We start from the raw sequence: 27,315 nt of genomic DNA, 5'->3' as shown, positions 1-27,315 counted from the left end.
ATTGGAGAGCAGTGAGGTAGGAGGGTTTGGTGACATCTTAGCCATTCATACCTTCTGAGCTCAGGCTTTTGCCTGAAAAGCAGGGAACATTACTCCAGTGTCTGCTTGGGGGGACTGTATTAGTTTGCTAGGTGTGCTGTAACAAAGTACCACAAACCAGGTGGCCTCAAGCCACAGAAATTTCTTCTCGAACACGTCTGGAGGCTGAGGTCAGAAATCAAGGGGTCAGCGGGGCTGTGCTCTCTCTAAAGGTCTAGGAGGAGAAGCTGCTCCACGTCTTTCTCCTCGCTTCTGGTGTTGCTGGCAATCCTTGGCATCCCTTGGTTTGTAGACCCAGCGCTCCAATCTCTGCCTTTGTCATCTCTTCTCCAGGCCACCAGTCCTGTTGGATTTAGGGTCTGTCCTAGTCTAGTGTGACTTGTCATGAGTTGATTACAGCTATGAAGATTCTATTTCCAAATAAGAGTTCAACATCTGGGGTCTGAGTTCCTCCTCTGCCTTTAACAATGGGTAGGTATTCAGGGAAGTAGCTGGGTCTTGGTGAGCTTCCTTTCCCATCTCTAAAATAGGTAGCTTATAATGCCTCAAGCACCACCATCTAAGTAACTCCCCAGAGCCCCAAAAACAGAGAACATAGGAACAGCGCCCCTGGAGGTGATCCATGTGGGGTAGCGGGGAATACACTGGTATAGGAGGTTAGAACTTCAAAATCTCTTTCCGAGGGACATAATTCAACCGGTAACAAGGACCAAAAAATAGTCATTTCAGTGAAAGCAACATTTCAACTGCATAGTGTGGTGCAACAGACCAGCGCTGTTATTCTGAGGGGGAGGAAGTCCAGGAAGGAAGGTGCTGAGGGACGGGAGAGACTCATCTTCTCACTCCGATTCCACCAGACGGTGCTTGTGTGACCTCCAACAATTTTACAACTTCTTTGACCTCATCTTTCTTATTTTCCGAAGTAGTCATTCAGGCTGGATGATGTACTTTTGAATTCCCATGGTTTCAAGAACATTCCACTTTACTGACCATAATTTACAATTATTCAACTGGCTAAGCAGGAGGTAGTACAGTCAATGCCGTTCTTATTACACCTGAATTTCAGCTTGTGAATATCGGCAAGAATCCAGACAAACACCGTCATAAATAATGATAATTGTGATTATTGATTAAGTCACAGACACTTTACTTTGTGCTTTGGCAGTATTAATTCAGTCTTCCTACAACCTGCTGAGGGATGTATTCCCGACCACCCCACGGATCACCTCCAGGGACGCTGTTCCTGTGTTCTTTGTTCTAGGAACTCTCTGGAGTTACTTACACGATTATCCTTTAAGCATGGTGAGCTGCCACTTTTAGAGATGGGAAAGGATGCTCAGTGAGACTCAGCTACTTCCCTCAATGCCTACCCATCATTAAATGCAGAGGAGGAACTCAGACCTAAATGCTGAATTCCAAAGCCCGAGCCTTTTCCAGGGTACCAAGCTGACATCTACAGACCAGAGGCAACTTTTTCATGGGAGGGAATGTGGGACTGGGGCTAGGGAGGGCTGGGTTAGTATCCCAGCTCTGTGACTTTGAAAGGGTCACTGAACCCCTCTGTGCCTCAGTTTTCCTGTTAGTATAATGGGGTCATACTCATTCCTACCCCATAAGCTTAAATTCGATGAGGATTATATGTGGTGCTCCTGCGACTGTGCGTGGCTGGTTAGGCACACATGGAAAACGTCTTTCTCCATGGAGGAAAGTCACCGAGAACCTTCTCGGGGAACCTGCTTGCTGGGCAGATGGAGGATTTGGTGATCAACACAGCCTTTTGAAGGGGTCGTCTTTTCCAACAGAACATGACACAGCCACAGGGAAAGTTGTTTTAGTTCCACTTAGTTTGATTTATTATTGATAATTTTGGAGATAAATTAGAATCATTAAAATAAGAGGCAGTCTGCAGGCTGTTTTGAATTCCAGGGCCGTCTGCTTCGCATTTCCTGGGAACTGAGTGAGTACATTTGCATGTTTAGAGGGGGAGAGTCCTGGGAGAGCAGGAGGCAGAAAGCCCGGTCTGGAAAGTCTGGGCAATGAGAGAGGAAGCGCAGCTTGGAACTGTGTATTAGCTGCTGGGGCTGCCGTAACAAGATGCTGTAGACTGGGTGGTTAAATAACAGAAATTAATTTTCTCTTAATTCTTGGAGGCAAGAAGGTCTAAGATTAAGGTGCCAGCTGATTTGTTTCCTGGCGAGGGCCATCTTCCTAGTTTGTAGATGGCCGCTTTGGCCTCACATGGCTCTTCCTCTGAGCATGTAGAGAGAGGACGGTGAGCTCTCTGGTGTCTTCTTTTTATTTTTCGAGTCAAAGTCTCACTCTATCGCCCAGGCTGGAGTGCAGTGGTGTGATCTTGGCTCACTGCAACCTCCACCTCCCAGGTTCGAGTGACTCTCCTGCCTCAGCCTCCTGAGTAGCTGGGATTACAGGCAAATACCATCATGCCCGGCTAATTTTTGTAGTTTTATAGAGATGGGGTTTCACCGTGTTGGTCAGGCTGGTCTTGAACTCCTGACCTTAGGTGATCCACCCGCCTTGGCCTCCCAAAGTACTGGGATTATAGGCATGAGCCACTGTGCCTGGCCGTGGTGTCTATTCTTATAAGGAAACCAGTACTACTGGATCAAAACCTCACTTTTATCACCTCATTCAATCCTAATTACCCTCTAAAAGCCCCATCTCCAAATACAGCCTCATTGGGGGTTAGGGCTGCAACATATGGATTTGGAGGAGGGGAGGACATAATTCAGTCCATAAAGCACTGCTTTCCACTCCTCCAGGAGGCCTGCCATGATTGTTAGTACTGTAACAAGAACGGTTGCCAGCACCTTACTTTCTAAGTCCCTACAGAAGCGTAATGAGGTCATTACTATTCATTTCAAAGCATAATGAGGTCAGGAACCTCATTACTATTCCTTTCAGCAAACTGAGGCACACAAAAGGAAAGTCACTGACTTAAGGTCCTCAGCTGGTGAGGAGTGGAGCCAGGTCAGGGACCTTGTGCCTGTGGCACCTTGTAGAGCTCATTGCACCTCGTCAGTCTTTCTCCCAGGGTGGCAGAGTGGGAAAAGCACCAACTGAAATAAAATTTAGATTCAGAGGGTACATGTGCAGATTCATTACATGGATGTATTGTGTGATGCTGAGGTTTGGGCTTGAATTGAACCCATCATCCAAATAGTGAGCATAGTACCCAATAGGTAGTTTTTCGACCCTTTCCCCCTTCCTCCCTCCCCATTTTGGAGTCTGTAGTGTCTATTGTTCTTGTCTTTATATCCATGTGTACACAATGTTTAGCTCCCACTTCTAAGTGAGAACATGTGGCATTTGGTTTTCTGCGTCTGCATTCATTCAGTTAGGATAATGACCTCAAGCTGCATCCATGTTGCTGCCAAGGACATGAGCTCATTCTTTTTTATGGCTGTATAGTATTCCATAGTGTATATGTACCATATTTTCTTTATCCAGTCCACCATTGATGAGCACCTAGGTTGATTCCATGCCTTTGCTATTGTGAATAGAGCACCAATTTTTGAATCAACCTTGGGCTAAATACTACCTCTATCACTTAGAAGTTGTGAGACCGTCAGCAAATTATTTGCCGTCTATGAGAGCAGTTGCATCACTTGGAAAGGGATAACAGGACTGCACTCGCATGGTGTTGTTGAGGTCAAACAAGATGAGATATGACAAGTGCTTAGTATGAGGCCTGGAACATGGGTGCCATTTAGTCAATGCAATCATTTCCACTTTGGGTGCTGTGCATGTAAGATCTACAGGAGTTCAGGAGGCCTTTGATCTTGCCCATTGAACTTGCAGAGGTGTGGTCTCATCTCTTACCCAAGTATTCAGGACCTTCCCCCAAGTGTGACCCTCTTCCCCGATCTTAAAAAGTGATCCCAGGATAGGATGTGACAAAAATCATTCATGTTGAAGTATAAATGACAAAGAAGGATTTTCGAGGTCATCTTTGATGATTTTAGAGAGAAATTGTGAATTTTTTTTTTTTTTTGAGATAGAGTTTCACTCTTGTCACCCAGGCTGGAGTGCAGTGGCACGATATCGGCTTACTACAACCTCCGCCTCCCAGGTTCAAGCGATTCTCCTGCTTCAGCCTCCCGAGTAACTGGGAATACAGGCATGCACCACCATGCCCAGCTAATTTTGTGTTTTTAGTAGAGACAGGGTTTCACCATGTTGGCCAGGCTGTTCTCGAATTTCTGACCTCAAGTGATCCATGTGCTTCAGCCTCCCAAAGTGGTGGGATTGAAGGCATGAGCCATCGTGCCCGGCCAGAAATTACGATTTTTAATCTTTGTGGATGATAGACTCTGCCAAGGCCAAACCTGGATCTTGGTGGCCCTGTCGTTCAAACAATACTGCTCACACCCTCCTATGGGTTAGGCCTTGTGCTGGAGACTGGTGGGTCCATGTAGAAATGACTAAGATTTAGAACTGCCCCAGAATGACTGATGCCCAAATCTCCCCCTTCCTCAGTTTCCTTTCTTATTAAATGGCATCACTGCTCATCCAGTAGTTCATATTGAAATCCTTAGGGAGTCATCCTTGTTTCTTCTTTCACATCTGGTTCTACCCATCAGCAGGTCATTTCAGCTCCAAGCTTTATTCCCAACCCACCCACTCTGTACTCCCTCCAGAGCTGTTGCCCTAGTGCAGGCCAACATCATCTCTTACTGGGACTGCAATAGTCCCCTGGTGAGTCCTTTGGATTCCACCCTTGCCTCTCTACGATCCATGCTCCACAGCGTAGCCAGAACAACCTTGATGCAATGTCAGCCCTGCCACTGACACATGCCCCTGTTCAGAGTTTCAGTGGCTTCCCACACAACCTAGAATGCAATCAAATTTCTCACCCTAGCATTGAGGAGTAGTGGTTAAGTAAGTCGTGGGTTCTGCAGACAGACTGATTGAATTCAAATCCTAGCTCTGCCACTCACCAGCTCTGTGATCTTCGGCAACGTATTTTACTTTCCTGTGCCTTGTTTTCTCATCTGTAAAATGAGGTTAATGCTATTACTTATCTTGAAGGATGCTGTGATATTAAATGGATTTATACATGGAAAGTGCTTCAAATAGTGCCGGACACTTTGCAAGTGAGTACTTTGTCAGTGTTAATCTTTATCCTGATGATGCTATCTTGTAAGGCTCTATTTGACCCATGCCTGCTTCTCTGATTTAACTTTCTTCTATTTCTTTCTTCCCTCACTGTGGCCCAGCTGCACTTCCCTTCTTGCTTGACCTTGAATATTCTAAGCATGTTCCTGCCCCAGGGCCTTCATGCGTGCTGTTCCCTTCACTGGGAATGCTGCATGAGGCTCCTTCCTTGATATTTGTGCAGTTGTCACCACCTCAAGGAGGTCTTCCCTGATGATACTCATGTCAATTTATTCTTTTGTTCTGCTTTCCTTTTCTTAATAATGTTTATTATTACCTGATAAATGTGTTTATTTGTTTATTATTTTCTCCCTATTCTGGTTATCCATTGATGCATCATACACTATCCCTAAAACAACATTAATCTTTTTTTTTTTTTTTTTTTTTTTTTGAGACTAGGTCTCAGTCTGTCACCCAGGCTGGAGTCTGGTGGTATAATCATAGCTCACTGCGGCCTCAAACTCCTGGGCTCAAGTGATCCTCCCCCCTCAGCCTCCTGAATAGCTAGAACTACAGGTACACACCATCACATCTGGTTAATATTTAGACTTTTTTGTAGAGATAAGATCACCTCATGTTGCCTAGGCTGGTCTCAAACTCCTGGCCTGAAGCGATTCTCCCACCTCAGCCTCCCAAAGTGCTGGGATTTCAGGTGTGAGCCACTGTGTCTGGCCACCATCAATCGTGTTATTACCTCTTATAGTTTCTGTGGTCAGGAACCTGGGAAAGGCTCAGCTTAGTGGTCCTGGCTTGGTGAACCCTCATATGGTTTCAGTGACATAGTGGCCAGAGCAGCACCTCTGTCTGTCCGCTCTGTCTTTTCTTGTAGACTCAGGGCATCTCCATGCAGACTAGTTTGGGCTTCCTCACAGCATAGAGACGTCGGGATGGTCAGATTTCTTACGTGGCAGCTCCAGTGCAAGTGATTCAGCGAACCAGGAGGAAACTGCCTAGCTTCTATGGCCCAGTCTGGAAGTCACAGAATATCATTTCCTCTTTACTCTTGTGACCAACCAACCATTAAGGTGGGCCCAGGTTCAAGGTGAGGAATGGAGAGCCACCTCTTGATGAGAAAAAGATGAATGAGTTTGCAGACATGTCTTAAAAGTACCACATTTCCCAGCTAGATATGAGCTCCATGGGGACAGGAACTTCGCTTTGTTCACCATGGTATCCCTGGCATCTAAAATAGTGCCTGTCGCCTAGTGAGTGCCCCCAAATATATATATATATATATATATATATATATATATATATATATATATATATATATATATATATATTTTCTTTTTTGAGACGGAATTTTGCTTTTGTCGCCCAGGCTGGAGTGCAATGGCGTGATCTTGGCTTACTGCAACCTCTGCCTCCCGGGTTCAAGCGATTCTCCTGCCTCAGCCTCCCAAGTAGCTGGGATTACAGGCACGTGCCACCATGCCTGGCTAATTTTGTATTTTTTTAAGTAGAGATGGGGTTTCTCCATGTTGGTCAGGCTGGTGTTGAACTCCGGACCTCAGGTGATCCACCCGCCTTGGCCTCCCAAAGTGCCAGGATTACAGGCATGAGCGACCATGCCCCGCCAAATACTTACTGAATGAATGAGACAGTTGACTGTGCTAAAGCCCCAAACTGAAAAGTACTTTTATCACCACAGTTATCCACAGTTCTGACAACCCATTGAACCAATTACTAAGCACATAGAAGAAATGATACTAATTAAGCATGAGAAAACAAAGTTTATTGAGAAGGCAAAATGCAGTATTACCTCCATAGACACAATCACCAGGGTCTTATCCTTGGGGTTCATATCTTATTCATCTCCATCTCTTTTAGAGCTAAGCACAGAGGCTGGTGCAAGACAAGTGAGCCGCAAATGCAGTGAATGGGGTTTTAAAAAGAATGGCCAAATATACTCTAGTCTTGAGATTATTTCATAGCCTCCTTATTAAAAAGTTAATAAAATTCCCACTTCTGGGCCACTTATCTCAAGGAAACAGGTGCACTGAAGAGAAATGTGTGAACTATCATTTATCAAACACCTGCCATGTGCCAGGGAATGTGCCAAGTGCTTCGTAGGCACAATGTGGTTTATTTTCCATAGTCTGCCATAAATTTGGGTACCATTATTATGTCTTTCATCCCACACCTGGTAGATGTTGAAAGTGAGGCTTAGAGAAGTTAATCACAGCCCACTTCCCGTTAAGGCTATAAGTAGTAAGTAGTAGGGAAGGAGAGAGTAGGGCTGGGAGAAGGAGGACTCTAAGGTTTATTTGGCTCCAAAGCCTGAGTGCATTGCCAGATTCCTTGCTGCCTCCATAGGCCCTCAGGGCCTGCCCACAGCACGCATAGCTGAAGGCTCTTTCCCATCTCACCTGCACCTGGACTTTTAATATAGTTGGTCCATTAAGGAATATTTTGGCCATTTGAGTTGATGTTTAGCAAAGACCAATTAGTGAACCATTGCATCGGCTGTCTGTTACTTTAAGATACTATTCAGGTGGGCATCTTTATAAATGTTCTCATTATCAACTGCTTAGAGTAAATAATTTTAAAGGGGTGACAGATGATTCCAGTGCACTTGAACTTAGCAAATCTGATATCTGATCTTGGAGCTGTGCCTGGGGTTTATGTCGGTTGCCAGTATCCTCATGGGCTGGAGTTCATAGCCTTTCTGCACTTCAGGATTGAGACTGAGCTCTCGGTTCTCTGGAGCCTGGGGGTAACTCTGGGAGTCACTTTTAACAGCATGATTTCTCAGGAGACAGTGGGTGGCACAGGAAGCTTGGGATGCGGACTCAAAGCCAGGGCTCCCTTTTCCTAGCTGTACAACCCTGGACCAATGACTTCGTTTTTCTGAAGGTCTATTTCCCCATCTGTCAAATGGGGACCACGATACCTACCTTCCAGGCTGGATTAAGTGAGATAATAGAGCAATATTTATCAATCACCTATTATGTGTATACCAGGAGCTGTTCTAGACAATGGAAATTTGGTAGGCATAAAACGAAGTCCCTGGTACCATGGAGTTTACATTGTAGGGGGGGCTTAACATGAACATGGAAAACAAACGTGAAAAAAATCATTTTAAGTGGTAGTAGATCCCATGAGTATAAAGGAATCATGGTGGGGGGCGGGGGTGGGGGTGGCGCAGAGGCAGTCGGAGGGCTGTTTACATCGCAGGGGCTGGGGATGGTAAGTTCTTTCTGGTATTTCAGCAGAGACTCAAGTTAAGTAAGAAAGGGAGCTGATTTCAGGCTGAGGGAAGAGGGAAGAGCTAGAGAAGGAGGGAGAGGCCTCCTTCTCTAGTGGAGGAATAGCCTTAGCCAGGAGGCCCATGTGGCTGGAGAAGAATGACAGGGGACGGGGAGAAAATGAGGCCAGAAGAGCAGGGCTGGGTCATGGGGGTCCCGGAGCTCAGGATGGGGTCTTGGAGTTAGATTCTACAAGATGGTATCTGTAAAGCACATGGGTTAATGGGTGCTCACAGGTCAGTTGAATAAATGAGTCTTTGCCATCATCTGTCACACCCCCTGCTGGACAAGGAGCAGAGACAGAATAACCACACTCCCCATTCTTCAAGCTGCCTAGTTCCTTTTCCTCAGTTCCTACCTTCTAGATCTCCTTCCTAAGAACTGAAGATTCTGAGCATTTTGCTTGGTTCTGGCATCCCAGGCTAAAATGCGTCTGAAAAATGTCCTGGCGGATAAAAAGTATTTATTTTCCCTAACCAGATGCATTAAAAAAATAACAAAATGGAAAATGTCCTCTTTAATTAAGCTTTGTAATCCATTTCCTTTGTGGCTGAGAACAAATTTACCAAGCTTGTGTTTGGGATGTTGTCACTGTAGGGGAGTGAGGCGGTCTCAAGCTCCGAGAGAGTGGGGACAGCCTTGCTTTCACGCTGCAGACTCAGAGAACTTTATGAACATAAGGACAAGTGGCCTCGCCCAGCCCCATTTTATGCAGGTATACAGGGATGGCAGCTACAGTAGACAGGGACTTACTATGTCCTTAGCTGCTCTTCTAGGCCTGAGGAAATAGAGCTGGATGGTTCTTTGCAAAGGGTTTCATCTATTCCTTACTATGCTGTAAGGCAGGGACCAGTTATTGTCCACATTTTGGAAAAAAAAAGGAAAATTGAATCTCAGAGTGGAAAAGTAAGTAACCCAAGGTCACACAACTCAGAAGCAGGTGAGCAGGTGATCCTAGTACCCATGAACTTGGCTCAGCCAAACTTTAGTCAGGCTTCTCCTTTCTACAGGCTCCTAAACTTTGCTCATCCTTAAGTTTAAGCAAGCACCCAGGTGCAGAACAGCTTGTTCTGAGGCTGACCAGAAAGAGAAACCCAGTTAAACTGCCCCTTCATGTTACATGCTCCCCTTACCGCCTGCCAGCCTCCCCCAAAGTCCCTGCCAGTTCTGCTTCCCCCTCTCTAGAAAAGAAAGCCCTATGTGGTTTGATTTTGAGATGCTTCAAGACCCCAAAGTCACAACGTTCTCCCCACTGTAACAGTCTCTCCTATCCTAAGTCAAGGTTGGTTTTTCATTTGACTTAGGGAAGCTGTGATTTAAATCCAGAATTCTCTGCACTATTCAATTTATTCAAGGGTTAGAGTACTCTGAAACGTTTACTTCTCTATGGAATACTGTGACATATGGATGCATTTTCTTCTACAAAGCAAACTAGAAACAATATTGCCAATGATGTGGTCAGATTCAGATCTGAGTATATTATGTGAAAGTTGGTCTTCAAGCCTAAAAAATATACATAAAGAATTTTAAAGACATCTCAATTTTCTATAAAAAGCATGTTTCTATTTGTTCATTTGCTTGTCTTTTGCCCACATAGACCAGCAGATGTATGATATTTTAAAGAAAAATTATGGGAAACAAACTTAAGAGTAAGAAGACTAATATGTATTTTTTTTCCTGTGAAATATGGTATAATAACTATTTGAATTCAGCAAGTGTTCAGTAAAGAAACTGGTCTTCTGGGCTCATTAAGCATAATTTCTGGGCCGGCAGAATTGCTTTAAGTGGTCAAGGGCACACGAATCAGAAACAATGCATCTGGGTTTGAATCAAGGCTTTGCTGTTTGCTGGCTACACAGCCTTGGTCAATTTCCTCAGTTTTTCTGTCTATAAAATAAGGATTAAAATAGCACTTTCCCCCATTTTCCTGTTGCGATGAGGCTGAAGTATAGTGACGCATGAAGCATGATGCATTATGCTTGCTCAATAGAGTTTAGTAAATATGAGAGAAAGAGTCCACCCCGGGGAGAAGCACTGTTTGTCTTTATAGATGGTTTGCAGAGCAGGAGAGATATTCTGATAAGCTGTAATAACTCACAGTTCAAATCTACCTGATTGCATAAAAATGTGTCTTTTGTCCCAATTTGCCCCATAGGTTGCTTCTTCCTACTCCAACTCTTAGCAAGTGTTTCCCAAGTAAATCGCATCAGTAGCTCCTCATGGAGGCTTCCTGCAGCTCTGGGATCTTGGATCCTTTAGGCTATAGGTTACATTTACTTGTCACCAGCCACTTTCCCAGCGGTGCAGCCAGGTGCAGGCATAGAGGCCAACTGGGGCTAAGCCCTCTCATGCACTGTTGGCTTCAGCTGTGTGCAGGCAACCACTTGATGTGTGGACAAGTAAACCTGCTCTTGAGCCAGCAGCTCTAGAGACCCAAGAACAGGGGTTGTTGGGAAGATAAGGGGCTGCACTCGGGGCTGTAACATTATCTTGAAGCAAACCCTCCAGGTCAGACTGTGGTTGCATGAATGAATGAATGAATGAATGAATGATTTAATCGAGTCTGCTTAATACAACCCTCAATTTTAGCACTAGTCACAGTGTGATGCATCCATTTATTCACTTGGTTGTGACAGTGTCACTGTATTTATTCCCGAGGGCTGCTGTACCCCAACATTGCAAATTGGGTGGTTACAACAATAGTTTATTCTCTCACAGTTCTGGAGGCTAGAAGTCCAAAATCAAGATGTTGGCAGGGCCACACTCTCACCAAAATCTCCGGGGAGGACCCCTCTTTGCTTTCTTCAGCTTCTGATGACTTTTGGCATTCCTTGGCTTGTGGCAGCATCGCTCCAATCTTTACCTTCATTGTCACATGGCTGTCTTCTCCCTGTGCCCCTCTTTCTTATATGAACACTAGTCATATTGCCTTAAGGGCCTACTCTACTCAGGGAACTAATTACATCTATAAAGACCCTATTTCCAAATAAAGTCACATTCACATGCATCAGGGATTAGAACTGGAACATAGCTTTGTGGAGGACATAATTTAACCCATAACAGTCACTGTTAGTGGCTGATCCTACCCACACTCACAATCTCCTCTTCCAGCTACCTGATACTTAGGGGCAGACATATGGCACAGTTCTGACCACTGAGAGCTCAGTGGAGGTTTATGGGATGGGGCACCCAGCGAAGCATTATTTTTCCTGATAGCTAGGAAGAGACTTGACTGGCAAGCCTCCTTTTTTCGTTTTTCCTAATTCTGGTTTGGAATATGCTCATATTAGAGGCACAGCCATCATTTGGTGGCTAGGAGTGACATATGCAAGGAGAAAAGCCAACATGCTAGTGATGGTAAAGAGGAAAAAGAGAAGGAGCTCAGGTCCTTGAGTTCCTGAGTCTCCACTGTTGCCCTGTCCACCTCTGTGCTCATTGATTTGGAAGTCAAATGAACTCCCATCTTTCAGTGTCATTGTTACGGGGTTCTGTTACTCTACAGCTAAATGCACACCTGATCAATACACGTGGTTATGTTTCCCTGATTATGAGAATGATGATAGCTAAGTTAGAAAAACTACCATTCATCGAAACTTTCTTTGGAGGCATTGTACTTAATGCTTTACATAGATCATATAATTTAATAAATATATTACCTCTATAAGATAGTACTGCTATTATTCCCATTTAACAGATGAGGAAACAGAGTCCTAGAAAGGTTAAGCACAGGTCATGGTCACATAGTGAAAAAGTGACTGAAACAGGATTCAATCACCAGTCTACTGATTCTCAAGTTGGTGCTCGTTCTACTGCATCATGTGATCTCTTCCCAGGAAAACCTTGAGAAAAGAACAGTATCAGTGATGACATTGCTCATTTATTGAGAACACACTATCCATTCAGTCACTTATTGAGTCAGGCAATGTGCTAATGCTTTACCTACAGAATCTCATGGTAAAGTCTTCAGAGTGCAGGGGCTTAGCACTCCTTCCACAGCCCTCAGCACAAATGGCTCTGAATAGCTGAGTGATGCTGGGTGCATTTGAGCTGGGCTCTACAGGAAGAGTAGGAGTTTGATAGGTGAAGAAGAAGAAAAGGAGCATTTCAGAGAGGGGAAGCAGCAGAATAAATGGTGCCTCACCAGGGTTTGGTTATCAGAAAAGGTTTGAGTGTGGCTAAGGTTGTTAGCTGTTTCCTAATATCCATTCTCTCTTTCTTTCTGTTAGAAATAGCACATCCCCAGCCAGGCGTGGTGGCTCATGCCTGTAATCCCAGCACTTTGGGAGGCAGAGGCAAGGCGGATCATGAGATCAGGAGTTCGAGACCAGCCTGGCCAATAAGGTGAAACCTTGTCTCCACCAAAAATACAAAAATTAGCCGGGCGTGGTAGTGCACACCTGTAGTCCCAGCTACTTGGGAGGCTGCGTCAGAAGAATCACTTAAACCCAGGAGGTGGAGGTTGCAGTGAGCTGAGATAACGCCACTGCACTCTAGCCTGGGTGACAGAGTGAGACTCCATCTCAAAAAAAAAGAAAGAAAGAAAAAAAAAAGAAATAGAAATAGCACATCCCCAATTTTATCTGAGTACATGGCCACCCAGCTATAGACAACATTTCTGAGATTCTCTCAGTTTGATTAAAGTCTCACCAATGGAATGTGTAACTTGCTGTTATTTCTTTAAGAAACAGCTTGTTTCCTACTTTATGTAGGCCAAAGTATGGGCTTGGTAGTGACCCAGTTTTGATCATGGAGGTAAAGACAAAATACCAGGGGGTGATGTAGCAGGAAGATAGAAGGAACCTGGGCCCCCGAATGACTTCATGGAGCAGAGCTGCTCTGTCAGCTTGGACCTCTTGTCTTTGTTAGATAAGAAAGAAATAAGCTTTTTTCTTATTTAATCAGCTGAATTTTGGGGCTTCTTTGTTATAACAGATTAGTCTTTACATGAATGAATCTGCTCGATTTCAACCTGGATCACATCTGGAGAAAGAAACACCTAGTTAATTCAGTCTAACTCTCAGGAGAAGACAGAAAATGGAGATGTGGAAAGAAGCTTGACTTGGGGAGAAGAAAAGCTTCAAGACCCTTAATTGTTTCTTTCACTTGTTAATTTACTAATTCAACAAATGTTGATTGAACACAGACTAGGGCAGCTACCTAAGCCATATTTTCTCCCCTATTTTTTAAAATTTTATTTTATTTTTAATTGACAAATAATAATTGTACATATTTATGGGGTAAAGAGATGCTTTGATAGATGTATACATTTTGTAATGATTATATTAGCATATTTGTCCTCTCAAACATTTATCATTTCTTTGCAATGAGAACATTCAAAATCCTCTTTTCTAGCTATTTTAAAATACACAATGCAGGCCGGGTGCGGTGGCTCACTCCTGTAATCCCAGCACTTTGGGAGGCCTAGGCAGGCAGATCACTTGAGGCCAGTAGATGGAGACCAGCCTGGCCAACATGGTGAAACCCCATCTCTACTAAAAATACAAAAATTAACCAGGTGTGATGATGCATGCCTGTAGTCCCAGCTACTTAGGAGGCTGAGGCAGGAGAATCACTTGAACCCGGGAGGTGGAGGTTGCAGTGAGCTGAGAGCTGAGATCGCACCACTGCACTCTAGCCTGGGTGGCAGAGTAAGACTCTGCCTCAAAAAAAAAAAAATTAAAAAAAATAATAAAAAAGTAAAATATGCAATACAATGCAATATTATTAACTATAGTCCCTCTACTGTGCAATAGAACATCAGAACTTATTTCTCTTAACTCTAACTTTGCACCTGTTGACCAACTTCTCCACTTTCCCCTTTTACTCCTCCCCACCAGCCTCTGGCAACCACCATTCTAATCTCTATTTCTACGAGTTTTGACTTTTTTTTTAGCTCCCACATATTAGTGAGAGCACATGGTGTTTGTCTCTCTGTCTGGCTTCTTTTACATAACATAATGTCCTCCAGGTTCATTTGCCACAAATGACAGGATTTCATTCCTTTTTGTGGCTAAAGACTATTCCATTGTGTATATATACCACATTTTTATTATCCATACATCTGTTGATGGATGCTAGATTGACTCCATATCTTGGCTGTTGTGAATACTGCTACAATAAACATAGGAGTGCAGATATCTCTTTGACATACTGATTTCATTTCTTTTGTATATATACTTAGGAACGAGACTCCTGGATCATACGGTAGTTCTATTTTTAATTTTCTGAGAAACCTCTATACTGTTTTCCATAATGACTGAACTAATTTATATTTCCAGTGAGAGTGTTTAAAGGTTTCCATTTCTTCACATCCTTACTAGCATTTATTATTTTTTGGCTTTTTGATAATAGCCATTCATTTGAGTGAATTTTTGTATATGGTGATAGATAAGGGTCTAAATTCATTCTTCCACATGTAGATATCCAGTTTTTCCCACATTATTTATTGAAGAGACTGTCCTTTCTTCATCATGTGTTCTTGGCATCTTTGCAGAAAATAAGTTGACACTATATGCATGAATTTATTTCTGGGCAGTCTATGCTATTGCATTGGTCTATGTGTCTTTTTGTATTCCAGTACCATGCTGTTTTTCTTATTGTGGCTTTCTAATATATTTTCAAATCAGGTAGTGTGATGCCTACAGCTTTGGTCTCTTTGTTCAAGATTGTTTTGGCTAGTCAGGGTCTTTTTTTGGCTTTATATTAATTTTAGATTTTAAAAAACTATTTCTGGGAAGAATGTCATTGATAACTTGATAGGAATTACATTGCATCTATAAATAGCTTTGGGTAGTGTGGACATTTTAATAATACCAATTCTTCCAATCTATGAACATGGCATACCTTTTCATCTATTTGTGTCTTCTTTAATTTTTTCTTCAATGTTTTATAGTTTTCAGTGTAGAGATCTTTCACTTCCTTGGTTAAATTTATTTCTAAGTAGTTTTTTGGTAGCTATTATAAATGGGATTGTTGTCTTGATTTTTTTTCAGATAGTGTTCCGTTAGTGTATAGAAATGTTATTGATTTTTGTATGTTGACACTGTGTCCTGCAACTTTACTGAATTTGTTTATGAGTTCTAACAATTTTTTAGTGGAGTCTGTAGGGTTTTTTATGTATAAGATTATGTTGCCTACAAGCAGAGGCAATTTAGCTTCTTCCTTTTCAATTTGAATGCCTTTTATTTTTTTCTCTTGTCTATTTCTCTGGCTAGGACTTCTAGTACCTGTTGAAGAGAACAAATAGACAAAAACCATATATGATCATTTCAATAGCTGCAGTAAAAGCATTTGACAAAATTCAACATCCCTTCATGATAAAAACTCTCAGCAAATTAGGAATAGAAGAAATGTGGTTCAACACAATCAAAACTGTATATGGCAAACCCAAGGCTGATGTACTGAACAGAGATAAGTTGAAAGCTTTTATTCTAAGATCTGGAGCAAGACAAGGATCCCCATTTTTGCCACTTCTATTAAACAGAGGACTGCTCTATTTTCTTCGTCTCATTTATCACTATTTAAAATTACATTATCTCTCTTGAGTAGAGTAGTATTTACCAGAAGGTAAATTTATTGCATTAGAGAAGGAAACGTTATCAAGTTTTGCTAGAGCTAGAAGAAATATAATGTGGGAAGTCTGCGAATTCATGGGAACTGCTATAAATCATTATTGCCCTGTGGAGAAGTAGACAAAAAATAAGGAGATTTCAGCCCGGCCAGAGGTCTGTTTTCTGATGAGCACAAGAGTAAGGTGAGTCAAGAACACAGCTGGGCTTTGATTGAATGGAGCGAAGGGTACAATGGGGATGGGAGTCTGATCTCCCACACTAAGTTGGTTAGGTATTGGGGCCTCCACAAATAATAATGAGAGACATCCTGTGCAAATGAAGTAAACAACATTGAAGACAGGACAACTTAAGACTGGGGGAGGAACTGAGAGGGGCTGTTCAACAGAATGAGGATGAGATCACAAAGGGATGAAATTGAGTGCTGGGTAGAAAAGATTGATCTAGAGTTTCTGGGTCTGCGTATACTTTTTATTTCTCTCACTGTTTCACTTGCAACCAATTCTGCTAAGCAGAGCAGTCAATGCCAATGGAGTCTCCCCTGTTTACTCTGTTGCCCTGATTGCATGACCAGACACCCGACAGAGAGCAAGGTGTGTGAGTCACAATTTATTTATTACTTGTTCAGTGCCTGTATTTCCAACTAGGAGCACTCCATGAGGGGAAGGAGTTGGTCTATCTTGTTCACTGTGGCCCCCCCAGCACCTAGAACAATGCCTGGCATGTAATAGGAGCTTCATAAATAACTTTTGAGTCAATGAATAAAGAAACCAGACAAAGGAATAAAATAGTAGCCAATTTCAGTAATTCAAAGAAAGAGATAGCTAGTTTGAGATGGAGAAACCATAGGGAACCATTCTTTAGGAATACAGCCAGGGAAGTATATTTATGATGAGGCTCAAGGGAGAGAAAGAGTTAGCTGTACTGAAAATAGGGAGGAAAGCATTTCAGGCAGAGGGAACCGAATGTGCAAAGACCTCAATGTGGGAAAGAGTTTGGCATGTTTCAAGAACCAAAAGAAGGTTGGTCAGACTTCAGGGAGAGTGGGATAAACAGAGCTGGAAGAGGTCATCAGGGGATAGATCCTGTAGGGGCCTGGCGAGCGTCATTAGGAGCTGGGATTTTATTAAGATTTATCTCTACTCTAGGTCTAGGGAGACCTAATTCAATTTTGCTTTGAAAAAGGAATCCCAATTTCTGTGTTGAGAATGGATCGGAGGCAGTCAAGAGTTTAGGTGAGAGAGAATCAGTGGTTTATATGAGAAATGATGTTGGAATGGGCTAAGTATGTGGCCATGCAACTGGAAAGAAGTGGGTAGATTTATTTGGAACTTGCTGATGGATTGGATGTGGGAAGTGAGGGAGAGAGGAATCAAGGATGCTGTATCAGTTAGCTCTTGCTGAGTCACAAATAACCCCCATATTCAGTGGCTTAAAACAAGTCATTTATTACAGATCATGCCTCTTGTGCGAGGACTGGCTGGGCTAAGGTGGGCTCCCTGTTGACCTTGGCTGGACTTACTCATGCTTTTTTGGGTCAGCATGGGTGGGAGGAATGCGTGCCCTGCTTTCATCTGGGCTTATCTGGGCTAGGTAAGCTGAGGCAGCTCTGACCCCATTGCCTCTCTTCCATCTTCTCTGGCATGAGTGGGCATGTTCTTCTCATGGCACAAGAAGGAGCAAGCTCAATTACACAAGAGCTTTCAGGACTCTGTGTTACATTTACTAGCATTCCACTGGCCAAAGAAAATCCCACAGAGTTAAAGAATTATGCTGTAGCATAGTGGGAAATGCAGCACCCCATTTAATTGGCAAAAGGTGTGGATATCAGAAGGGTGAAAAATTGAACCGTTAATGCAGTCTACCACAGATGCCTCTCTGCTTCTGGCTAGTTTTTATTATAATTTCCCTCTTGTTCCACTTTAAACAATTTTACTCTCTTCCCACCCACGGACTATCACTCCTATTTACTTATCTTTGGAGCCTCCCAGGAGGAATAAAACAACAGAACTGGAGACCTGTTCATGTGTTTTGGCCTTCCTGCCCAGGATGGGTGGGTAAAGGTCTGGGTCAAGGGTAAGTTTCACACCTTTTGAGTTTGGGCTCTGAATCTGTGGAGCTGAGGATGGGTGTAGAGTCTGGCCACAGTATTGTGTGGGCTGATGATGAACGTGGAACACACAAGTGCAGGTTTACAAAAGCAATTGAGAAGGGCCTTGGTTGAAATGCAGAGAATATCTGCAGCTTAAATACTGGAGCGATTATATCATTTGTGGGGTTTTGCAAGCTAATTTGTTTGCTGCCTTTTCAATTTGCCATTCAGTTTCCATGGTTTCACGGTTGGTCAGAGATGGAATATTTAAACCCCACAGACAAAGCTTGAAGTTGAAGTGCTAAAATGGCTGTGGAATTGTTTTATAGCACACTGGTGGAAAGGCGGCCATCCAGGGAATCGAGAGAGAGTTCTGGCTTTGTCACCTTTATGCAGAGTTCCTTCTCCGTGCCTTGATTTCCCCATCTGTGATGTTATATGAGCTCTATGGTGGTTCCTTCCAGCTTTATATTAGCAACAATAATAAAAGCAACAAAGATAATGAGTAGAAGTAGCAGAAGTAATAATAGCTAATGTGTATTTAGCTATTATTTCATTAAATACCTTGGCCGGGCATAGTGGCTCCCTCCTGTAATCCCAGCACTTTGGGAGACCGAGACAGGTGGATCACCTGAGGTCAGGAGTTCGAGACCAGCCTGACCAACATGGTGAAACCCCATCTTTACTGAAAATACAAAAAATTGGCCAGGCATGGTGGTGCGCGCCTGTAATCCCAGCTACTTGGGAGGCTGAGGCAGAAGCATTGCTTGAACCTGGGAGGTGGAGGTTGCAGTGAGCCAAGATTGCACCACTGCACTCCAGGCTGGGTGACAGAGTGAGACTCCATCTAAAAAAAAAAAAAAAAAAAATATATATATATATATATATATATGTGTGTGTGTGTGTGTGTGTGTGTGTGTGTGTGTATTTAATGTCCAGTAGAACATTCTGTTGGAAATATTCTGTGTGTACACTGTCCAACATGACTGGTAGCCACTTTCTACATGAGGTACTTTAGAGGTGCCTAGTTCAAAGACTGCCTTTTAAATTTCATTAACTTAAAAAACTTAAGTTTGAATTGACACTTAGGTACAGGCAACTGCCATACGGAACAGCACATGAGGGAGAATGGCCCTGGCCACACCCGAATGCAGCACATCACGGTGTTTAAGAGCAGGGGCTGTGCACCTAGATTTTCCAGGCACAAGTACCCATTTTGCTACCACCTATTGGCTGCGTGACCTTGAGCAAGTTACTTCCCCTCTTTGTGCCCCAGTTTTCACATCTGGAGGTGAGAATAAAATGAGTGAATTCATGTGGAGCCCTTAGAACAGTGCCTGGCTTATGGTGAGAGACATGTAAGTGGTTATCAGCATTATTGCACCCAGAGATGGCAAGATGAAAAAACTCCGACATGCATCAAAACTGTTTAATTTGATTCCCCTAAGAGTTCCAGGTAATGTGGTCCTCCCCTCCCATCCCTGTAACCCATTCTGTGCTCCCCGGCCCAGATACTGTTTTGCTGCGATGTCTGTCACCTACACCGCCACAGTCAGAGGACTATTCTTGGGAACTGGAGTCTCTGAGCATAGGCAGAGCCACCATGCCTGGGAGTCCATGCCACAATGGGAGCAACCTGTAGTCACCAATTGACCAGTGTGGGTGCAAAACGCCCAGCTCTTCGGTCTCCAGACAAACTCCATCAGAGTCCGAGGGCTTGTTTGTGCCCCAGAGCTCCCCAAGGCTGGGGGCTGAGGCTGGGACTCCAGAAATTGCTCCCTTGCTTGACTCCACCCCACCCTGCTTCCCTCACCCTGACTTCAGCTCTGCAGGGCATTCTCTACTCAGTTTATTGCTGAGGAATTTGAAGCTTATGGAGAGAAGGGCTATTTCCAACATTGCGTGGCTTTAAGTGAGGCTGTAAAGCGGGGACCAGCATACATGTTCCGTCAAAGGCCATGAGTTGATCACAATGTGCTGCCTATAGGGATGCTATTTTCTGCGCCCATGAATACCTTATACATGTGGCTGATACACACCAGTGACAGATGGCGTCCATTCTGACTGTACCAGTTGCTAATCATTTTCAAGATCATCCCTGCTTCTACTCCACACCTTTACATGGCATAACGTGTAGCTACGTATTTGGGGCGAAATGCAGACCACCCTAGAAGACCTGGGGCAGAGGGTTGGTGGTGCCCCTGCTCCTCTTTGTTCCCTGGAGACAGAGCACTCAGCCTTCCCTCCTCCCCACACAGCTTTCCCTCAGGCTGAGTCTGTGGAGCTATCTCTGCATAAAGACTGTCTTCAGCACCAGGCTCATTTGCACAGTCATTGAAGAGTGGTTGAGGGCGATTAGGAATCAGGCACCGTGCCAGATGAAAATAACACTCCAAGAGGTCAGGGAGCTTTCTCAAGGCCAAGCAGCCTGTAAGTGTAGAGCTGGGATCTGCATGGATATCTTCGGAGTCTCCATTTTGGAGGCACCCCACCCTCCTTCCAAACAGGCTTTGCAGAAGATGAAATGTGCAGACTCCTGTCCAACTGGCCCTGGATGCATAACCCAGGTCTCCGCTGGGAAACTTTGCCCTTCAAAGATGTAAATGACTCAAACCCCTGCCAATCCCTGAGGAAGTCCAGAGCCCCTCCCCTGGGTTTCTGCAGAGTCCCGAGGGCTCACTGTTTCTGGACTGCTCAGGCATCCTGAGATGCCTCTGTTGAGCAAAGTGAGGACCTAGCTGTGCATCTCATCTTCTCTTTGTGTCCTCCTCAGGTGAGTCCACTTACATCAGGCATCAGCGAGCAATGGAAATTTGGTTGGAGGCTTGAGGGGGGAGACATTGAGGCATCATTGACAGGCACTGCAGGAATCACCACTCTCTAATGTAGATTTGCCATTTTGCCACTGTGGAATTTCACTGCTGAGTTCATCTCAGTCTATCTCCATCCTCTTGGCTCCTTACTCCTCTTCCAGCCTCATTCTTCACTCTGTCCCTGCTCCCTTTCCTAGGGACAACTCCCTTCCTCTGAAGACCTGATACCAGCCACACCTGCAGTGGGGGCAGTCGGTGGAGGGGCCAGGGCTCCTCTGTTACATGAATCTCCCAGGCTTTCCCCCCTCCCAATGCTGCTGGTGCTCTTCCTAAATGAGCTTCTTGTCAGTGATGCTTTCCACCTGTTTTCACATCTATGGTTATGGCTGAGTGTGAGGGGAGAAACGGAGGAATCACATAGCTGTTTGCCCTTGGATCTACCACTTCCTGGGATCCACATTCCACAGGCTATTGTCCCAGCTCTAAACACAGAGCAAGAATCTCTACCCACTGGTCCTGCCTTATTGATTGCTCATCAACAAAACCCTGACCTGAGCTTCCAGACTCAACACAGCCCTTTATTCCTCCTTTAGGAGGGTCCAGACCACCCTCTGCTCCTCCTTCTCACTTTGAGAAAAATCTTCTATTTGTGCTGATGTGACAATAAACTGAGACAGCTATTGTACAAGTCCTCATTCTTCAGCTGACTCAACAGAACTGTTGGTAATTAAAATTTTCCTGGGTGGATGCTGCTGCAGATAGGACAGACTGATGCTTGGAATCAAGGCAATGCTTTGGGATTTAGTTGAGAGAGGTGAGGAGCTCATGAACACGGATGGAGGCAGAGCCGTGGGCCATTATTCAACTGGATTCTAAATTTAAGAATAATTGAGTTGTTATTTGCTGGTCAACATTTCAGGGGTTTGTAAACAAATTATGAGGGAAGGAAAATGATGATGGTAATGATGATGGTGATAAGGATGATAATGGCCATTGCATTGTTAACAACAGTAGGTAGTATACTTTCTGTCTTGCAGACATAGATACTGGGTATCTCATTTAATATGCAAAATAACTCTGAAAGGGAGAAAGTCGAGTTTAGGCTTAAACTCATTGCTTCAAAGGAGTCTCCAAACCAGTTCCCTAATCTATGATCCAGTAAGGTTCCCTGCCAAAGTCTCTCTCTCTCTCTTTTTTTTAATTTTTAATTTTAATTTTTTTTTTTTTTTTTTTTTGAGATGGAGTCTCACTGTGTCACCCAGGCTGGAGTACAGTGGTGCGATCTTGGCTCACTGCAACCTCCATCTCCATTCAAGTGATTCTCCTGCCTCAGCCTCCTGACTAGCTGGGATTACAGGCATGCACCACCACACCCAGCTAATTTTTGTATTTTTAATAGAGACAGGGTTTCACCAAGTTGGCCAGGCTGGTCTTGAACTCCTGACCTCGTGATGGGCCCTCCTCGGCCTCCCAAAGTGCTAGGATTATAGGCAGGAGCCACTGTGCCTGGCCCAAAGTCTGTTTTCACAAGTGTTCCTTCACAAAATGCATATTTTGATATGTTTTGCCCACTGTGTATGATAGCATGTAAAGATAGCATGTTATTACTAGCTTCTTTTAGATAAAGAAATTGAGGCAAAGGGAAATCCATTCATCTGGCCCAGGCTTCACAAGTGGGAGGTGGTGGACCCCATGACCACTGTGTATCAGTGACACCTGGTCCAGGAGTCTGAAATCTGGCCCCCACTCTGGTTAACGAGTTATGGATGCTAGTATGAGGCTGAGTTTGCTGGGAGGACCAAATCCTCTATCAAATTCATTAAAAGATAGGACCTTTTCACCAAGCTGTGGGCCCAGTGGACTTGTGTCTGCCTAGAGGAGTTGCCTTTTTTGATTTGCATCAAAACTTGGTGTAGGACAGTGGCCCCTGAAGAACCAGTATTCAAACCCTGCAGCCTGATTTCAGAATCTGTTCTCTGACCTCACAAAGCAGGGGAAAGCAGTATCTGTTCCTTCTCAAAGGCTCCTTTTACTAGTGTTTCCTCCACAAAGTACGCATTTTGGTATATTTTGCCCATTGTTTGTGATAGCACGTGAAGAACCATTGTTTCCGTGGCCTCAACAAATAGGGGTTTGCCTTTTTCATGCAATAAGAAGTCCAGAGTTAGTGGTTTAGAGTACGTACAAAGTCATTAAGAACCCATGTTCTGGGCCGGGTGCGGTGGCTCATGCCTGTAATCCCAGCACTTTGGGAGGCTGAGGCGGGTGGATCACCTGAGGTCAGGTGTTCAAGATCATCCTGGCCAACATAGTAAAACCCTGTCTCTACTAAAAATACAAATAATTAGCTGGGCATGGTGGTGGGCGCCTGTAATCCCAGCTACTTGGGAGGCTGAGGCAGGAGAATCGCTTGAATCTGGGAGGCAGAGGTTGCAGTGAGCCAAGATTGCGCCACTGCACTTCAGCCTGGGCAACAAGAGCGAAACTCCATCTCAAAAACAAAAACAAAACAAAACAAAAAACAGAAAAATCCAAGTTCCATTCAGCACCCTGATTTTGTTAGGATGTGGCTTTCAACCTCAAGGTGTCTGCTGCACAGTCGAACTTCACATGTGAATTTCAGGCAGAAAACATTGGAAAAAAAGCCAAGAAAAATAAAAAAGGGAGTGATCCAGTTAAGTTGGTCTTTTTATATGAGGAAAATTATAGTTCTCTCAGAAGTTCTACGCTTAAATCTCATTGTCTAGAACTGGGTCCCATGGCCACTCCTAGTTGCAGAGGAGTTTGGGAAGTATTTTTAACTAGGCATATGACTACAGACTAGACAAAGTTGGGATTCTCTTAGCAAGAAAAAGGGAGACTAGATCTCATGGGCTCCTGGCAATACCAGTCACATCCAACAAGTAAACTGCATGTATAAAGTAATATTTAACTTGTTCTTCTGCTTTTATGAGTCAAAAACACAACTTCTTAGAGGAGCATTTTTGATGACAAGATCTAGATCCATTGCCCGCTATCTTTAGGAGACTGTGCAACATACACAGGGTCAGGAAGCTGAGCTGCTCTTCCACGGTCATCTTCATGCTCACAAGTTCCAGCTTCCGCTTGGGTCCAGTGCTGCCTTCCCTCCCACGTCCTTGACACCTGGTTTGGTTCCCCGGTCACCATATCTCCCTCCTACCTCTTTGGCTTTGCCATACTTGGGCTTTATAGCTCCTGACTCCTCCACACTTTCTACCACAAACATACTAGGGGCTGGGATTGCAGCCAGAGGTCCTGCCCACTGCCCGCTAGCTGCTGCGCCTGCTGCACTCCGGGTCCAGACGCAGGGTCTAGGGCACTGGCTTGTTCCCAGCCTACCTATTTGATCATTGGCCATGGAGGATATGAACCAGAGTTCTCAAAGCACAGCCTGTTATAGTTCCAGCCGAAAGTAGTCCCCTGGGTGTTTTAGCTAACCTGGGCAGTCTCGTTGTGAGTAAATATAGAGTTTTCATTAGGCCTTTGGAAATACTGGAAAATAGCTCATAGTTCTATACATCCTTTTTAGCCCAGTGCTGTCTAATAGAGCTTTCCATGACGGGGGAAATGCTCTCTCTTTCTGTGCTATCCAATACAGTGGCTACTGGCCACATGAGGTTACTGAGAGCTTTAACCATGGCTAGTGCAATTGAGGAGCTCAGTTTCTAATTTTATTGTATCTTCATTAATTTAAATTTATAATTAAATAGCCACATGAGACTAGCAGCTACCATACTGGATAGCACAGCTCTAGAGGTTTTCTGTATGAACTCAAGGTCCTGAGAAGTATAGGAAGTGTGTAGGAAGCCAGCTACCTACACTGAGGTAACTGGCTGAATCAAAAAACAAAACAAGGATGAAAATCACACATTATGAAATAATGAGATGGTAAATAGACCAAAGGGCATCCATTGACTCTAAGGCCATAATAGTGACCATTTGTTGGATATTTACTCTGTGCCAGGGATTTAATGTATAATTTCTGTGGGTACATAGTAGGCATATGTATTTATGGGGTACCTGAGATGTCTTGATACAGGCATGCAAAGAGTAGTAATCACAGCGTGTAAAATGGGGTTTCCATCCCCTCAAACATTTATCCTTTGGGTTACAAACAATCCAATTACACTCTCTTAGGTATTTTAAAATGTGCAATCAAATTATTATTAACTATAGTCAGCATGTTGTGCTATCAAATAGTAGGTCTTATTCATTCTTTCTAATTGTTATTTTTTTGTACCCATTATCCCCAAGTTACTCTAACACTCTTACTACCCTTCCCAGCCTCTGGTAACCATCCCCCTACTCTCTATCTCCATGGGTTCAATTGTTTTGACTTTTAGATTCCACAAATACATGAGAACGTGTGATGTTTGTATTTCTGTGCCTTATTTCACTCAACCTAATGACCATGTTGTTGCAAATGACAGGATTTCATTCTTTTTTTTTTTATGGCGGAAGAGTACTCCATTGTGTATATGTACCATATTTTCTTTATCCATTCATCTCTTGATGGATACTTAGATTGCTTCCAAATTTTGGCTGTTGTGAACAGTGCTGCAGCAGACACGGGAGTGCAGATATCTCATCAGTATACAGATTTCCTTTCTTTGTTTTTTTTTGGACAAATATACACATTTTTATTTTTAAAAATTTTCAAATTTTGTAAAATTTTTATAGATTTCGGGTACAAGTGCAGTGGTGTTACATGGACCTATTGGGTAGTGGTGAAGTCTGGGCTTTTAGTGTAGCCATCACCCAAATAATGTAGATTGTACCTAATAGATAGTATTTAATCCCCCACAGCCCTCCTACCCTCCCATTTTTCTTTCTTCTTCTTTTTTTTTTTTTTATTATACTTTAAGTTCTAGGGTACATGTGCACAACATGCAGGTTTGTTACGTAGGTATACATGTGCCATATTGGTTTGCTGCACTCAACTCAGCATTTACATTAGATATTTCTCCTGATGCTATCCCTCCCTCAGCCTCCTACCCCCCGACAGGTCCTGGTGTGTGACGTTCCCCTCCCTGTGTCCATGTGTTCTCATTGTTCAACTCCCACTCATGAGTGAGAACATGTGGTGTTTGGTTTTCTGTCCTTGTGATAGTTTGCTGATAATGATGGTTTCCAGCTTCATCCATGTCCCTGCAAAGGACATGAACTCATCCTTTTTTATGGGTGCACAGTGTTCCATGGTGTATATGTGCCACATTTTCTTTATCCAGTCTATTATTGACGGACATTTGGGTTGGATTTCCTTTCTTTTAGGTGTATACCCAGCAGCGGGATTGCTGGATCATATGGTATCTCTAGTTTTACTTTTTTGAGGAATCTCCAAACTGTTCTCCATAGTGATTGTATTAATTTATATCCCACCAACAGTGTATGGGAGCTCCCTTTTCTCTGCATCCTCACCAACATTTGTTATTGCCTGTCTTTTGGATGTAAGCCATTTTAATCAGGGTGAGATGATATCTCATTGTAGTTTTGATTTGCATTTCTTTGATGATCAGTGATGTTGAGCACTTTTTCATATGCCTGTTTGCCATTTGTATGTCTTCTTTTGAGAAATGTTTATTCAAATCTTTTGCCCATTTTTAATTGAATTATTAGAGTTTTCCCTATAGAGTTGTTTGAGCTCCTAATATATTCTGGTTATCCCTTGTCAGATGGATAGTTTGCAAATATTTTCTCCCATTCTGTGGATTGTCTCTTTACTTTGTTGATTGTTTCCTTTGTTGTGCAAAAGCTTTTAAACTTGATGTGATCCCATTTGTCCATTTTTGCTTTGGTTGTGTGTGCTCGTGAGGTATTATTCAAGAAATTTTTGCCCAGACCAATGTCCTGGAGAGTTTTGCTGGTGTTTTCTTTTAATTAAATTAATTAATTTATTTAAATTATTTATAAATAAATAAATTAATTTAAATTAATTGGTTAACTAAATTAATTACTTAATTAACTAATTAATTTAATTAATTCTTTTTTTTTTTTTAAGACCATTCTGTCACCCAGGCTGGAGTGCAATGGCATGATCTTGGCTCACTGCAACCTCTGCCTTCTGGGTTCAAGTAATTCTCCTGCCTCAGCTTCCCAAGTAGCTGCAATTACAGGCACCCACCACCACTCCTGGCTAACTTTTTGTATTTTTTAGTGGAGACAGAGTTTCACCATGTTGTCCAGGCTGGTCTCGAACTCCTGACCTCAAGTGATCCACCCGCCTCCGCCTCCCAAAGTGCTGGGATTACAGGCGTGAGCCACCGCGCCCGGCCTGGTGTTTTCCTGTAGTAGTTTCATAGTTTGAGGTTTTAGATTTATGTCTTTAATGCACTTTGATTTGATTTTTGTACATAGTGAGA

This window comes from Macaca nemestrina, chromosome 15 (genome assembly GCF_043159975.1).
Source record: "Macaca nemestrina isolate mMacNem1 chromosome 15, mMacNem.hap1, whole genome shotgun sequence".
Lineage (NCBI taxonomy): Eukaryota > Metazoa > Chordata > Mammalia > Primates > Cercopithecidae > Macaca > Macaca nemestrina.
This window is presented reverse-complemented; position numbering follows the sequence as displayed.